This window comes from Micrasema longulum, unplaced genomic scaffold (assembly GCF_059751315.1).
Source record: "Micrasema longulum isolate JH-2025_06_02 unplaced genomic scaffold, ASM5975131v1 h1tg001694l, whole genome shotgun sequence".
Taxonomy (NCBI): Eukaryota; Metazoa; Arthropoda; class Insecta; order Trichoptera; family Brachycentridae; genus Micrasema; species Micrasema longulum.
This window is the reverse complement of record NW_028278872.1, coordinates 206,293-223,427: the sequence shown is the minus strand read 5'-3', so window position 1 is coordinate 223,427 and position 17,135 is coordinate 206,293. Positions and strand designations below refer to the sequence as shown.

General features: G+C 30.2%; 1 protein-coding gene and 1 long non-coding RNA gene across 6 annotated transcripts in view; one reads left to right on the top strand and one right to left on the bottom strand.

Moving 5' to 3' along the window:
• Positions 1 to 16,415, bottom strand: part of LOC148274296 (homeobox protein prospero-like) — a 224,359-nt gene extending 207,944 nt beyond the window's left edge. For 3 of the 4 annotated variants that reach the window (XM_088237335.1, XM_088237337.1, XM_088237338.1), the window contains exon 1: positions 14,025 to 16,415. The gene's annotated coding sequence lies outside the window, so the exon portion shown is untranslated. Of the gene's footprint in view, positions 1 to 10,206; positions 11,877 to 14,024 lie in introns of those variants that run through there. The other variant, XM_088237336.1, reaches the window with a different exon arrangement.
• LOC148274294 (uncharacterized) overlaps positions 1 to 17,135 on the top strand; it is a 155,971-nt gene that overhangs the window by 96,176 nt on the left and 42,660 nt on the right. The window lies entirely within an intron of this gene.

Below are 17,135 nucleotides of genomic sequence, written 5' to 3'. Positions count from 1 at the left end.
ATAGCAAGTAGCGCATTCAAAAGGATTTTATAAACTATATGAATTATCGGATTATTTATTAATAATATATTTATGAGTGAAAGCAAATATACGAGTAAGCGAGCGTCTATGTATATCACTAAAATATAACCAAATTTAACTTTATCTATTTAAATTTGTTGCAATGTGATATTTTAGTATGATGCGTGGTGCAATATTGTGAAATAATGCAAGCCGATTGATATGAGAAATGCGAATTATAAAAATAGTCAGACTTATCATGCGGGTATCGAAATCATTTAAACATGCAGACACATATTAAATTATTTATAAATATTTTCTTCGTCCCCAGCTAGAATACTGTACTCATATTTGGTCACCTTACTATAATGTTATTATTAATTTACTAGAAAGGGTCCAACAAAAATATTTAAACAGGTCGACTACCATTTAAACCTTAACTTCTCTTACTATGCTTGAAAGTATGCACTACCACAGAATAAACTCTCTTCAAAATCGAATAATAATATTAGACCAGTTATTTTTGTACAAATTAATAAAAAACCGTGGTTTGAGTTTGTCCAAATTTTTGTAGACAAGAACTAGATTCGACCCCCTAGGGAGCTGTTAATTCAACATATTACAACAGAATATAGAAAATATTTTAATACTAAATATTTATAATAGTAATAATAATTACGGAAATATAGAAGTCTAGGCATTCACAGGGCTTATGATTTGTCAACAGCTGGACAAACGTCAACAGATCGTAAGAGAATGAAAGAATATAGATGTTCAAATAGGCGAAATTGTGAATATTACATAGTGTGTAAAGTGGTCATTTAAACTAGCCACTTACAGCTCATGAGCCCTGTGGATACCTACTTCTATATTCCTTTCTGTAAAATGTTCTTCGTGTATGTTGTAATATGTTAAATCAATAAAACAATAAAACTGATTTCCCTAATCTACTTGAAAGACTTTCGTTCCGTGTGCCATCTAGACGGACAAGACAAAATTTTCTGTTTTACACAGACAGCGCGTTAACGAATAAGTTAAAACCATCTACAATACCTAGAATATGCGAGCAATATAACTAGAGATTTACCAATGCCGATATTTTTCATGACAATGAATGTAAATTTAAGTCAAAAGTCATATAAATATTTAGAAACAAATATTTCATTAATACCATTATCAAATACATATATTACATTTTTTATCTTTAACAATTGTTACATTTCACATTATTTGAATTCAGTATAAATATTTATTTTAGTGTATGTACGGGAATACTACACTAATATACAAATAAATTCTGAACCTTTTTTGTACATACTCTTTGTTTACCCAATAAAATAAATAAAAAACTAAAACATACTAAAAACAACAAAAAATGCTACAATATGACTATAAATTATTCACGTTAATAAAATATCAGAAGAATATTTAAGACACGAGAAAGTCTAACGCCAATTCAGACACGAAACTCAAGGTGAAGAATATACATTCTAATCTTTAGAGCTTTAATCATATGCAGAAAATGAACTTTCTTCACCTTAAGTGTTGTCTCGGAATACGGGCCTGAGAATGTGGAATATGTTATTCACATTAAAACACCCTAACACTACTTTGACGAAAAAATTTTTTGGTCGTTGGAAGTTAATTTATTTTTTTCCGTTAATAGACTATTCAACAAAACAAAAAAAATATTATTTTTATATATCGTATTATCAGCGCTATGATTTTTTACAGTTTTGTATATCTGAAATAACTCCGCGTGTGACGTCAGAGGTTCTTCTCTGTCAGTTCTCCCGATTGGTTCGTTTACGCTAAGCAAACCGGATATCCTTCACAGCTCTCACATCCTTGTTTGGTTCATATGAACCAGTGATGTCGTTCAGAGTAGTGCGTTTTTATTAAAATATATTTTTTTTGTACATTTTCAAGAAACTTTGCCCTTCAATTTAATGCTCTAATTTTTACCGCGCGCAAGAAAACATTTTTCTATCCAATTTCCCGTAGGGCTGAAGTTCCTTATTATTACTAAGTGTTCATGAGAGGGGAATAAAAATATTGATTTATTTACACAGCGCAAAACCAGCTACGGGACGGTTTAAATTATCTCTTTTCACACTGCTTGACATTTACCATATTAAAACATTTATAACATTTTTTAAATTTTTTGGAAACCCTACAAGCTTTTTTGACTCGATGGCTACTCTCAGATAAAAATCCTGTAAAGGGAAATCTAGTGGAGGTAAGTCCGCTGTGTAGTGGTTGCTGTATTTGCCTACTATACCTGAGGTCCTGGACCCAATTCCTCGGAAGGTGGACATGTAATACTGATCAAAAAGGTGGTGTTATGCTGTTATATTTCATTATTTCTGGACTGGCATCGGAAGCGTAAGACTGATCATCTTACATTCGTGTAACAGGTGATCAATATACGCTTCCAATGCAGTGTCCTATGCCCAACAGAGTGCGTATAAGGACATGATAATATATAAATCATCATTACCTTTCCGCACCTAATGGTGCTTAGAGCACCGCATTGGTACACCAATCGCAGCGTATCTTGATCATTTTTGTTACATGAAGGTAATGTGATCAATTTTAAGCTTCAGTCCAGAGACTATAAAATATTCTAGTGCGAAAACACCCTTTTAAATAAATATTTCATATCAACAATGTATAGAATCGAACGCGAGACTTCTCGCATGGCAGACAAACGCGCTGACGATTACCCCATGAGGCCGATTATATACATAAATACATAGGCAGTCTGTTTTTTAGTGGCTGGAAGAGATTACTTTTAGCAATAAGCTCGCTAAACGGCATATTTATGTACCTGAAATTTTAATAAATAAATACATTATTGATTTGCTGTGAGTGACCAAACAAATTAGTTTTTTACGGCCATCTGTTGAATTTTTCGAAAACTATAAGGGCCAAAATATATTTATTACGTATGCACGTAAGATTCTTTATAAATAATTTCACTTGAAATATTTGGTTGTATTTCTTTGTATAAGTTGGAACCTATTTTTAATGCAGTTTTTCGCTAATATTGTTTGAAATAACAATGTATAAGTCTTTATGGACAAACGCTTAATTAAAAACATTTAATTTAACTCTCGAGGGATTTCTATGAACCGAATACATGACTTAACTCATATATGACTGTGGTAAAGAATACCACTGCGAACAGTGCTGTAACGTCGTATAGATATTCTGAAATACGGGTATTATTTCAAAATACGACTATTTTTTTTTTAAAGAGATATATAATATCAAGGCTTTTCTATAAAGACTCACGTGACATCATACGCACTAGAGTTTATAATAGAATATACATATCAGCTATGGAAACAATTAAATTGATAAACCTCTTTCATACACATTTAATAGTATTGTTAACCAACGACAAATGATCACTTGATCGTTTTAGAGAAGCGCCTGATTTACGGCAATATTTGAACTTGGCGCTATGCTTATTGTAGCATAAAACCTGGTCCGGAGTTTAAACCTAATTATACCAAAATTTGTTTCCTATTTTCCAAAACAATTATTTACGACATTATAAAAATGACCGCGAATTCAAATATTTGGCCTTATCGATAGACAGGAAATATTTCATTTCCGAGAAATATTTAACAATGAAATATTTTTGAAGTCGAAAAAACTATTGAGTACGTTGAAGTCATGTTTGATAAACAATATATCGCACTGTGAGTTTAAAACTAAAGTAAGTGCAAATTTCTATATTTAAAAAAAATATATATTTTTAACTGATTAAAAACATTCTAAAAACCTAGTTTTTTTAAGTAAAGTGAAATCTTCATACTCCCCTGTATTCAAACTTTAAAATTTGCTACTAACTACGGTTTTCAACTCAGACAGAAGTAATAAAATTGAGCCTAACTCGAGTTATGCAGTTCGAACCCGCGCTGTGCACGTAGATTGCTGCATGCAAGACAGAATGATATGCCGTTCTATCTTCTCTGCCTACTTCTACGAAGAAAAGTCCGGATCGTTTATTTGTTTGACAATTATAAATATTGCTCCAAAACCATACGTTTATGTATTAGTATGAAATATCCATTTAAGGGGGCATTTTTTCACTTTGTTATTTTAAACATAATTCCAGGATTGGATATATCTGAAACTCTCTCTGTCTATCTGAATATGTCTCAAATATTAAATGAATAAGATACGCTCCAGTTGGAGTACAAACTCTTTGCTCTTTATACCACTGAGTACTGATAATTGATTTTTATTCGTTGTTAACTAGTCACTAAATTTAAGCTTTTATTAAAGGAATAACCCGCTAAGCCTCTGTGTCATAGGCTGGTCATAAGGTGGAAAAAATAGTGTAAGGAAGGGAGTTATGAAAAATACACAGCACCCAGACCATCGAGAAAAAATATGGGACGGATTTTTTTCTTGCAACGGACGGGAGTTGAACCCGCGACACAGTTAGCCGTCTAACCAACTGATCCACTGCGCAGTGCGGCGACTGTCGGCACACCAACGGAAACATTTATTTTTCAATCTTAATCACTTTAAAAAATAAAAGATGTGAACGAAAAAAAACAAATAATATTTGACAATATTCTAAACGAAAACTCAATAATTATAAGTATCTTATTCTATAAACACAAGAGGTAAAAAATATACGTAACCTTAACTATTCCCCTCTAGCGGGCAATAGTGAAAGCACACGAGTAGTTAAATTACTCGTGTATCCCCCCATACCGCGCGTAGATCTAACATATTATATTTAATCTGGGCGTATTCGTATTAGCAAAGGCCAGTTGCAACAAAAAGGTTTACTAATCATTGTTACGATTTCGTCGAAAAGGACTAAATGGGTTGCAAAAAAAAAACTTATTTTACCATTTTTACGAAAACGCATCGATGACTTGACTTGTTGACTTATTTTTTGTGGTGTTAAAAACCCTAATAAGTTTATCCGTCTTGTAGTGTAGAAGAGAACGCGTTTGGTTACTATGCATAATGTTTCGGATTCGATTTCCGACACGAAACATTTTTTTTTTTCCGTATTTACTCTGACTTTTTTTGCATTTTATATGATATACAAAAAGTAAAGCGTTTCTGTAGTGACTTATTTTTAGTTCTTTAGTAGAAAGAATACTAAAAATATTTTCTTTTAATTTTTACCTTAGAAATTGTTTCAAAATTACTTGACGGGCGCTGTACAATAAATATCCCGACACATCTTGCAGCTACAAAGCCCACGGTTGGAACTCTAGTTACTCCCTTTCAACTATGTCAGAATAGGACAACAAATTACAACCTAGATTACTGTCTGTGTTGCAACTGCAAAGCGTATGGACGGCGAGAAATATATCCCCCATTTTAATTATTTTCTAAATTGACAGAAAAAGTTTTCGTATTTTCTAAATGTAAGTATAAAATAATGTGGTAGTAAATAAATTCACATATGGAGGCTAAATTAATAAACGTCTTGCTACTACAAAATGTATTGATGTAGGAATTCTTAGGAATATTCTAACAATTTACAATTTGATTATTAAATATTGAAGATAATTTGAAAATAAGTAAAAGCACGAGTTTTGACATTTTACAGGACAAAAAGCTGTCCAATTTAAGACTTGTGAAATTTTAACAATATTAATATTTAATAATATTTTTGAAAATGGAAGATGGAATTTTCCAAAAAAAAATGTTATGTATTATTTATATTGCGTCTCAGAGGCAAAATTATTTAAAGTTAAGATATTAACATTTTAATAAAGTATTTTTTGATCACAGCAGGCCAGGAGGCCCAATCGCAATGGTGAATTACAGCGCAAAATACCCAGGCTTAAAGAAAATCACATTTTATTCTTGCGTTGCTACCGGGTATCGAACCCAGAACCTTTCGTGCGTGATTCGAGCGTCTTTACTCCTACATCACGAAGGCCGTCGCAATTTCGCTTGTATCGTTTCGTGTACCAAAATAAGCTTTTGAACATTTCAAAAACAGATAACACAGTTATTCATTATTTATTTGTTTATTTGACAATATTAAAATTTGGTTCGAAACAATTTCAAGTTACCTAAATAAAAAACATATTATGTCTTTAAATACAATTCAAGTGAGTACTGTTCATTGATGTGTCAATATAAAAACATATTGTGTTTAAAATATAAAGCGAACTACAGTGGAATCATCATCGATAATGCCATTAAGTTAATTGTTCCCGTTTATTCATTTAACCGTTAAATTACACTTGATCTACTTAAATAACATCCAAATCAATTAATTTATGCAAAATATACTATAATATAATGATTTTATTTTGTACTAGTTCAGTATGTATATATACATCCATGTAATTTTTAAACTTTTTCAATTTTCTTTCCCAGATTGCATAATGTAAACATTATTTTGAATTTATTTCCATGCCTAGTATTTTGTTTATTCTGTTATTTTCAAGTATTTTTCATACCCTTTTTAATTTGTAGTATATCATAATTTTAATTTTTCTGCTTTTGTTAAATAATATTATAGTTTAAAATTTAAAAACGTCTCTAAAAAAATTATTATCTGTATGTCCCTAAATGAGTTTTTTTTAAAAAAAACTCCTTGGGAATATTGTATATAATTATGTATAATATGTTTTTCAATATAATAAAATAAAAAAAATAAATAAATAAATATACTATACACAATTAATTCGATGGATCTGTATGCGAGCAATCATCATACAATCAGTTAAATTATTAACCTGTTGAAATAGTACTTATAGAATCACTTACCTATTAGCATAAAAAAATCACTAATAGTTTAAAATACATCATAATCATGGTGTCTTTCTATCATTTGGATTATTAATCTCACTTTTCGCACCTAATGGTGCATAAGGCTCTACTTCATATACTAATCATTGCACATTTCGATCATTGTTACTGATAAGATTTAGCCAAGAATGGTTTCGGGTCCCAGTCAGACTTAAATCATGAAAGCACTTTTTTAAAAGAATAATCAATTCATGAAAATCAAACTCAAGAATTCTGTGCATTTACAAATTTCTGTCAGGCGTTCTGTTTATATAAGAAGAAGATAATATTACGAAAATGAGTCGGGTAATGGTGGTCCCGTGACTAGTCGTCGCTTCAGTTTGTCCAACAGACCGAAACATAAATCTGCAGAAATAGAGCTTTAAAGATTTTTTTACGAAATAGGCAATGACCACAACTCAAGACAAAATTTGTTAAAAATCCCTTAAACATTTTTTTTTAAAAAGATTTTCATTTAAATTTTTATAAATAAGGGCTTTTTCAGAACTCCTGTACACTTAACTCAATTTCTTTTAAAATCGTATGTTTAACAAAAACGAACTAAAGCGACGTAGTGTCGCGGATTCACGGATCACAGGTCTGAGTATCGCACCCCGCTCTACCACAACTGAATTCACATTTTTTATTAAAGAGTTATTTACAACTAATTGAAAACGTCCTTTAGAAAAGAAATGTTTGATTTAATAAGAAATACGTACCTTTATTATTAGACAAAAATCGACATTCATTTAAAGGCTCCTAGATTAACGCAATATTTTTACATGATACATGGCTTAAAATTGCAGTTTGTTATCTAAATACTTTAATATCTGCCATTCCATAAATATTTTTACACGTTTTATTTTTCGCTGTTTCAGAAGCTGTTTTCCACAATATATTTTATTTAACATGTAAAGAACCTTTAACGTTTATTTTTATTTCCTTAACAAGACGAAATAACTTAATATTACTCGTCCTAAATTATTTACTTTCATGGTAGGTATTCGAAATAAAATGTAACTTTATTTTTTTTTAAAGTGTCCTCTGTTGAATAGTAGACAAGTTAAAATATTGATTCGGTTCTTTGATCCATGATCAAAATAGCTTTTTCTACTGAACAAGTAGCGTGCGAAGTATATATTAATTCAGGCGATAAAAACTTTAATTATGATAACAACACAAAAATTAGATTGTCAGCTTTAGCTGACGTCATTAATGACGACGGTAAATACTTGAAAATGTATTTTAAAAGTTTTAAGCGAAAAGAAATCGTACAATTTTTAGGTTCGGTGAAGACATTATGGTTGTGAAATTTCAATACGCCTATACAGTGCCCTATGTACTGTATTCAATTTAAAATAAAAATTTAAAAAACGTGCTGATAATAATGCTGACTATATAGATAATGCTTTGGTAAATTTTGAAAATAAAGCTTCTTTCCCTCTATTGACAATTACTAAAACTAATTATATCGATTCTAATAAATCGATCGTTTTTTACGTTTTATGAAAATTATTCTCGGTCAAAAATTATTTAATTCATATTGTTTACAATACTACATAGCTTTTTTAATATTATTACCAAAGTAAGGATATTATTTTTCTCATTTGATTATTATTGTCTTTCTAGAAACTCTATTAGTTGGTAGCCGCACTAAATTATCGACATTGTATATGGATCTCGTCTACAGATGGCGGTAGTAAAAATTATTTATTTATTGAATCCCATCTCTATTTCAGCTTTACAACAAATCTTACACCGAAATATTATTATCTCAAAATGTACGTTGTATATTTAAAAATTATGTTATTTAAACGTATTTTTTTATCATTATTATAAATATTACTTAAAACAAAGCAACTAAGCTGCTAAATTTATTATTACTAGTTTGATACATCAAACAATAAATTTAATAGGAACCTACATAAATACAATGCTTGAATGTTACTTTTAAAACAAACTTGTTGGTTGCAATATGATTTATCCGTAATCAAACTTTTAAAGACTACTAATATTTTCTTCTGATAACAGTGTTGTAACGTCGTTATAAAAATACGAGATATTTTGAAATACAAATATTTAAAAATAGGAATTAACACGTAAAAATACTAATTGGAAAATAATCTATTTTCCTTTATTTGAAAAATAAACATATAACTTAAGCTTATTTTAGAAAAATAATTTTTAAAATTAAGGAGATAACATGTTTTGCATTATATGTTAACTCATGTGAAATCATAGGGGTATATTTTTATTTAAATACGTTGATACACTGTTAAAGAGGGTAAGCTAAACAATTTATCAAGCATGTACACAAATAAGCCTTCAACAATATTTAAAACAATCCGTTTTATGTTTTTTTTTAAAGAAATGTTTTCACTGGTTGCTTTTTAAAAAATAAGAAAATCCGTCAAAAATAATGTTTTCATTAAACAGAATTTTAATACCTGCCTGTTCTTAGATAAGATAGTATTTCTAATTAAATGTTTGTGAAAAACAGTGATAAGATATGTTTTTATAATTTTTTACAATTTAATTTCCGTCACGTGCGTCATTTGTGTTCCGTCGGGAAAATAATACCGAACTATTTTGATACAGAAAGTCGATCGACACTCTACTGATCAGTAGAAAAACTAAATAGCGCTTTTTTACAGATCCAAAACGAGAAATTAACAACAACAAAAAAACTTCTCATTGTTAAAGAAAATATTTGTTTTTTCATAAATAATTTAATATTTTCGATAGTTTTTATAACGTCCAATCAAAGGTTAATATCGTAGTAGAGGAACTAAACCGAGTATTCTACAGATCCAAAACAAGAACAAGAAAAAAATAATAAAGATATTTTTTGTTTTATTAAATCATGTCATATTTTTGATAACTGAAATCACTTCCGACTTCATGTTTGTTTACAGACTTTTCCTTTTACTGTTTTCTTTACAGTTTGTGAATAATTCATGTATTTATAAATCTGTAAAATTACAAACTACGCCCGTTACAAAAGTTTAACTTTGAATGTAAAACAGCCTTAAATAATATAAAAATAAAATAATAAAACACAACGAAAATAATGTATTTATTAAATAAATAAAAATCAAAACATGCATTAAACAAAACAACACAACGTAAAAAATAACACAGCTCAGTAATTTTTAAACACGAAACAAATTTTGGCGTTCGAGTTCCGTAAAAAGTTTTGAACTTTAAGTCTGAATAGGTTTCGAAACTAGCTAAAAACTACATAAACTCAATAGTCGAGGTTTCCCCTCGTCTAACGAAGTACAGGGTAATTAAATCGGGATCCCCTAAGTTAAATGCAAACAGCCGCTCGCGGACCGGACTTTTCTAAAGCCGTACACAAAACTATACACTGTCCATTCTAGGAGGTAAAAAATCTTGTTACAAAACTCAACCAACCGGTCTGCGGAGAAATGCAACCAGTTTGTCCTTGATAATCTGTGATTTATTATTTTATTGTTCCACAGTTTTTTTACACAGTCAACAATTCAAATTAGTCACGAAGAGTTTTAGTTATTTGTTTGATCTTTCGCACACAACACATAAAGTACACGTTATAGTCTCAATCGGAACTGCTACGATTGAAGCTTCGAGTCACATCCACTAAGACCGCGTATCTTTTTATAAATTAAACTAATCGCGAAGATTCGAAAAATCTTATTATCATATGAGGTTAACGTGTAATGAGTCTTTTAATATATTATCCGATCAAATATAATATATAAATTATCATCTAATATAGTAACTTTCAATGGTTATAAAATTTTGAACGCCGATTTAATTTTGGATTAAATTTTGAATTTTGTAATAAAATTTTAAAGCCTAAACGTAGTTACAGAAATTTTTCGTTAATTTTAAAATCACAAAATTTTGAGGAACGAATCGTTTTTATTTTTAGTCGAAAAGAAAATCTTCCAAATATGTTTATTTTTCCATCCAAAAATATTTGTTTTTAAATATTAGATTTGTTTGTCGCTGTTCGATCGAATTCCAAAAAAGCAATCAACACCGCCGAACTTGTCGAAACTGGTTTATGGTGTTTCAGTTTAAACTGACTTCGCGAATTCAAAAAAGTTTTGTTTTTTATCACTCGAAAGTTCACGGTGTGACGACTTTGGCTCTTGTTAAAACCGGTGACCGGGTAAGTTCGAATTTTTTAAAGCGGAACGAAGTCGATTGTTTTTTTTTTGAACCGAAGACCGCCGAGCGCCTTGGGGAAAGCAAGGGTGCCAACCTTGCAGGATGGACTCCGGCCCAGTAATGGTGTATAAGGCTATGACGCGTGGTATATAAGACGCGGAGGCCGCGGCGGCCGGCGCGGGCGGCTTTAGGACAGCGACTAAAGACGCGCCACCACCCGCGCCGGCGCTACCCGCCCGCCACCCCCCCTTCAACCCTCGCTGAAATCCTCCCCCTCACCCCAGCCTTTTTTGCGAATATTCTTCGCTTAATTATATTTTAATACGGTGGTCGTTGCACTCTATTATGATGGCATAAACACATGGGAATTTTTGTTTACATTTTGTTATACCGAGATCAACTTTTTCGCGGAAAATTTTCAGAATCATTTTTTACTGAAACGTGACTAATTTAATGAAAAATCCTTCTTAACAAATACATGCAAATTATCTCAACCTTGTTTAAAAATTACTCAAATGTTTTTTTAATCATTAGGTGGGTACTTGGTTTACTTCGCGTATTTTTCAATAGAAATTCGGAAGGGTAAGTTTTGTGAGTAGTACCAACATATATGGAAATTTATACTCATGTCTATACGTGCATAACCCTGCTCCATGTTTAGGGGGCTTAATACAAAGAAAACAATTATTTCATATCATTCAGTAGCTATAAAAATTTTCAACTAGAAAATCAATAATTTTAGCTGATTTACAAAATATGTAATTCACTAAATTTTATGGAAGCTATTTTTGTGTTTTATTGAAATAATAGTGATTGGTGCCGACCAACATTTGAAAAAAAAATATTTTTCGTACATAATATTTTGTTGGTAAGATATGAAATTTAAGGAAAAAAGTACTTATACGTTCAAGTGTCTAAATAAAAAAAAAACAAAATCATGTCTGCATAATTGATGAGATATAACTTTTATTTGTATGAAAATACATATTCTTTTACATCATGAGAACAGTTCTAACTTCACGGGGCTAAAGCCCTGTGTTGAGTGGGATGAATACATAACATATTAAACTGTGGTATTTTAGATCTCAGTGCATTTTGTCCTAATTTACAAAAATTTTTTTGTCAGTATTTTATCATATGATTTTTCATGAATATAAATTAATTGTACAATGCAATTTTTTTGAAATATTTTAGCTTAATCACTTTTTTCAGTAAACGAAAAATCTCGCTTAAATCTTTCATGATATGAAATAAAATCTGTTCGTAAAAATTTATTATTTTTGTATAAATAGTCTTTTTCTCATCGGTGATCTAATTTATTCTGGCATTTGATAAATAAAGTTGTATAAAAATGTCAGAAAAAAGTTACGAAAAATCCCAAATAAACGAGTTAACTTTATTTGTGAATTTCTTAGATTTTTATTCAATAAAATTACTGCTTATTTTTAATATTTGTACTTAAATTAAATGAGGTCTAATTGTTTATTAAGTAGAGTTACAAAATTTCAAATGCATTTACACGAATAAGTAAAAACGTGTTTTTCTTGAAGAAAATATTGACTTCAATAATAAGTAAGTAAGTAGTTGATGTGTCATTTTTTTGACATTTTGAAATTAATTTTCCGAGCTTTATACTATTAAATCACTGATATTATTTATTTAAAATTACTTATGTTTTTGACAAATGGTTTGAATTTATCTCAAATTTGGTAAAATTCATTTTTAAGTTGAATAAAAAAAACTGATAACCATAAACGTTGTATTTACTGACCATTTGATGTATTGAATATTCTCTCTCTCGAAAACTCAGTTTTTTGTTCAAGCTTTCTATGGTAAGCTTGTAGATTAAATTCCACTTAATATTGGAAATGTTTTTTTTGATAGAATATAAGATTAAGTTTCATTGGTATAACCTTATATTGTTATTATTATTACAAACGTATTAATTAAATGTTTAGTACTACAGTGAAATACTTAGCTTTGTTTGTATTTTATATATCGTTTTTCGATAATAAATAAATACTGGTTATCTGAATTAAAAAGGATTAGATTATTCCTTTAATTGTGATAGATAATATGTATATAAGAAAAAAGTAATCAGTTGCAAAGCCAATTTAGAAAACATTTTCACTATCGCTTTTGAAATTAGTTTATTTTTCGTATTTGCAAATGCATTACTTTTTTACTGTCTGATCAATTTTGTATGAAAATCACGTGTCACCAAATAAATGAGACAAAAATTCATATTTTTTTGAACAAAAATGTTATGCATGGAAAGCAGATAAGTTTAATTTTCAAGCTCGATTATAAAATATATTGATTTATAATTGCTACCACCCGTTTTTACGGATTATTTTTATCTCAATAAAAATGGTTTTATTGTAAAGCAAACCGCTTTGGCGCCAAGATTTATAATTTTTTTAACAATCGTTGAATTTGATAAAAGGTAGTTGAATGTTTTTTTTAATGATATTTTAAAAATAATTTTTTCATCTATTGTTTTATTTTTGCCTTTAAAATGAAAAGTCTATAATGTTAAAAAAGCAAAACATAAAAATTGAATTGAATCATTTATGGTTTAAGTTACGATCCCGGATACATTTTTTAGTTTAGATACATCTAGAACACTAAATTTTAAATGAGTTAAATCAAAAGATTACGTTTTAAAAGACACAAAAAATATTTTGTAAGAAAATGTCTAAAATATGACCACATTTTATTTTTTAATCATAAAAAAGTATTTTGAAAATATTAACAATATTATTATTGTAAAAAAAAAAAAAAAAACGGTTTTAACATATTTTCGGATTTTTAAAAACGTGCATTATTTACGTAGATCCGCGGGACTGTTTGATAATCCCTTTACTTTATGTACTCATATTTCAACCCCTAAGTTTGCAAGGGAACTGGAATATCGAGTATTCTTTGAGTTTGCTTTCGCTGTTAACTTCGAATGTTTAACGTATTGATTTTTTATGGTTAAATATTTTTTAATCGTTTTTTACAAAGAAGTTGTTTTAAGTTTTTTTTTCCGTTGATCGAATATCACTTTAATATAACATTATTTGTTTACTCACCAGATATTTTCCTAGATTGATTTAGTTTAAAAACAATAGTTCACTCATATTTGTACAGTCGACCGGGACTTGGAACTTTTACACAGTCGGTCTTCAGATTAACATTAACTCGGAAATACGGTGTAAACAAAAACTTAATTATTTTACGTCAGTAAACAAAATAAGTTACGAAAAATTGGTACTCTATTAGGCATTACTGTATATAACAAATAATATTTGGCTAAAAGCTTAACAAGTTACATGGCTGAGAACTACATTAACTAATAAATATATTGTTAACGCGTTAGTCTAAATTAGCTGACAACGATAAAAGTCCCAAATATCTAGAACGAACTTCTATTTCGATGTTTACCACTTGTTTTAAAATACAAAATTATTAGTCATTGTCTTTTTGCACTTCTTTAAACTTCATGACGTCATAGTTCATTCATAATTCACCTTCAGGAAATAATAGTTGCACTCTTTACAACTTGTTGTTCAATGTTCTCGTCTGAACGAAGCATGCTTACAGTAGCAAAACACAAAACAAAAGGAACTTTTTTTTATTTAAATTAATCGAGTAACTGTTTTTCACTTGGTTAAAAATAGTTTTATTGCAATTTCCGCTTTGGTATTAAATAATTTGATTAGCTTAGTATATCTTATCACTTTACAATTAAATACAACTTTTTATAACTAGATTGATAAAAATTATTTGAAGTAATGATAATTTTATTTTACAAAAAAAAATCAACACAAATAAAACTTTATCAAAACTGTTTGTTTTTTCGATCGCGCGAAACCGCGTCAACTTTCAACTTCGCGTTGTTTTCTAATGCCTTTTTTCAAGGCGAGCGGTTCGTTTTTTTGGCGACGCACACTTTCTCTCGTAACCGGCGCGCCTGGACGTCTTGTAGCCGGCGCCGCCAGAGCCTCCCGCCGGAGCGACGTCCTATGGGGGCGTCTCCGCAACCCGCACATGCGCACCGCCCCGCCGGGCATTCGCGCCCCTACGCCGGAGCCCCGTGCGCCCTGAATCCCGCGCTCCGACGATCGGTCGCGTACGCCCTTCCCGCACCGAGCCCAGACGGGCCTGAAAGAAAAGGGACGCTGTACGAAAGAGTGCTGGGGAGAGACAAGGAAAGGAACACTAGTTTTTATTTTTCCGAAGTCTGGGGCGGATTTTTTTGTTTTCTTTTTTTATTCTTTTATTTATTTCTTTTATTTTGATTTTGCGTTTTGTATCACAAAAGGAATATCGGCATATACCTCTGTGGAACCTGTTGAGCCTTGACCCGTTTCAATCAACCATAAACCGTTAAATCGATTATGTTACTCTCGATAACCACGTGTATTTGCCATTGTTTATTGAGTCGGTTGTCACTACATCATGTGGGATGGTGATATAAACATGTTTGTTCTCGCTGTACTTTGTACCCGGTAGTGAAGCGTTGATTCATAACGTTTTAAAAAACGGAACAAACACTAAAAAATGAGCTGAATCGTACAAATGATAAACTCTAAATTCTTAAATAAACATCATTGTAAACATCGATTTTTCCATACAATGTTATAAATATTCAAAACCAATAGAGCTTTTCAAAACTTTACATTCATTTCAATCAAACACGTCTATTTCAATAATTCGTATAAGACACCAAATCGACGTTATTATTATTGTAATTATGTTAATTTTATTTTGTAAATAGTATTCTTAAAGGTAGGTATTGACTTACAAAGCTTTTAAAGTTCAACGTGTTAAAAAAAACATAAACATTTAATTCGATTATGTTTTTTTTTTCCAGTCCAGCCCCGTCGCAATTCTTTAAATTTTCACTTAGCGGTAAGGAGTTGAGGTTTGGGGGGATCGCCTGTATCGTGGCGCCATTCGATACGTGGACGGTAGAGGAATTACTTTACGTGAAGCTCTAGCGGCAAAACAAATTAAATTCATTCAACACTTATACTAGCGCCTCTGGCGGGCTGTAGCAAAACTAAGTATAAAAATGTAATTTTAATGATTTTAAAAACTCAAAAAAAATGTAGGTAATATTCAAATAGTAAATTAATAAATAAAATTTAAACATCAGTTTTCTTGCAAAAAAAAACTTTATCCAGTTTTGCTAGTGGTTCTGAACTTTGCTGATTTTTTACAAAGCTCCCAAAAGCAGATTCAAGTAAGATTCTAATCGTTTTTCAGTACAAGTAGATACGTGCTTCTCATTCATGGTTTTTTTTAATGGTTTTTTATGCGGTTTTCAAATTTTCTTTGTTAGAACTTTTTTTAAAGTGACATTATTACCTAGGAACATTACTTTTTTTACATTTTTCAAATAAAAAGTATTCCGCTTAATGCAATCTTGATGTAATTTATTTTATTTTCGGAATCAAGATTTATACATACACGTAAAAAAGAAATTTAATAAAATACGCAACATGTTTGGCCTTGGAAGTTATGAAGTCAAGATTCGTGGCAATGTTCTAAACACATTTGAATGGGCAGGAACAAATAAAAATAATTCGTGACGTATTAGGGGCATGGCCAATTAAATGCCCGTTGTCGCGGGAATTCAATATTACAAATTTAAAAATATTTTTTATGCTTCTAATAATTAAAAAAAAAAAATTTTTACGGGACAGTATTTTACCAGGACTTTTATTACTTTAAACATATATTTAAAAAAGTTATATTTCCCTATTTTAGAACTTTGAAAGTTAGATATAATGAAATCAATTTTCGTGTTATTAACGTATTATTAAAATTGTTAGAATTGTTATAAAATGAATAGAAATGTGTACATAATGGCAATTTCACAAATATAATTCGTACCTTATAATTGTACTAATCATCGTTTTATCATAATTCCCTTTCCTCATTTAATAGTGCATAGGCCACTGCATGGTACACCAATCGCAGCGTATCTTGATAAAAAAAAATTGTTTCATGAAGGTAAGATGATCAGTCTTACGCTTCAGGTACCAGTCCAAGAACTATGAAATATTCTAGTGTGAAAACACGCTTTAAAATAAATATTTCATATTAACCATGTCGGGAATCGAACCCGAGACCTCTTGCATGGTAGGCAAACGCGCTGACCATTACACCACGAGGCCGAGTAGCAAAAATAATCA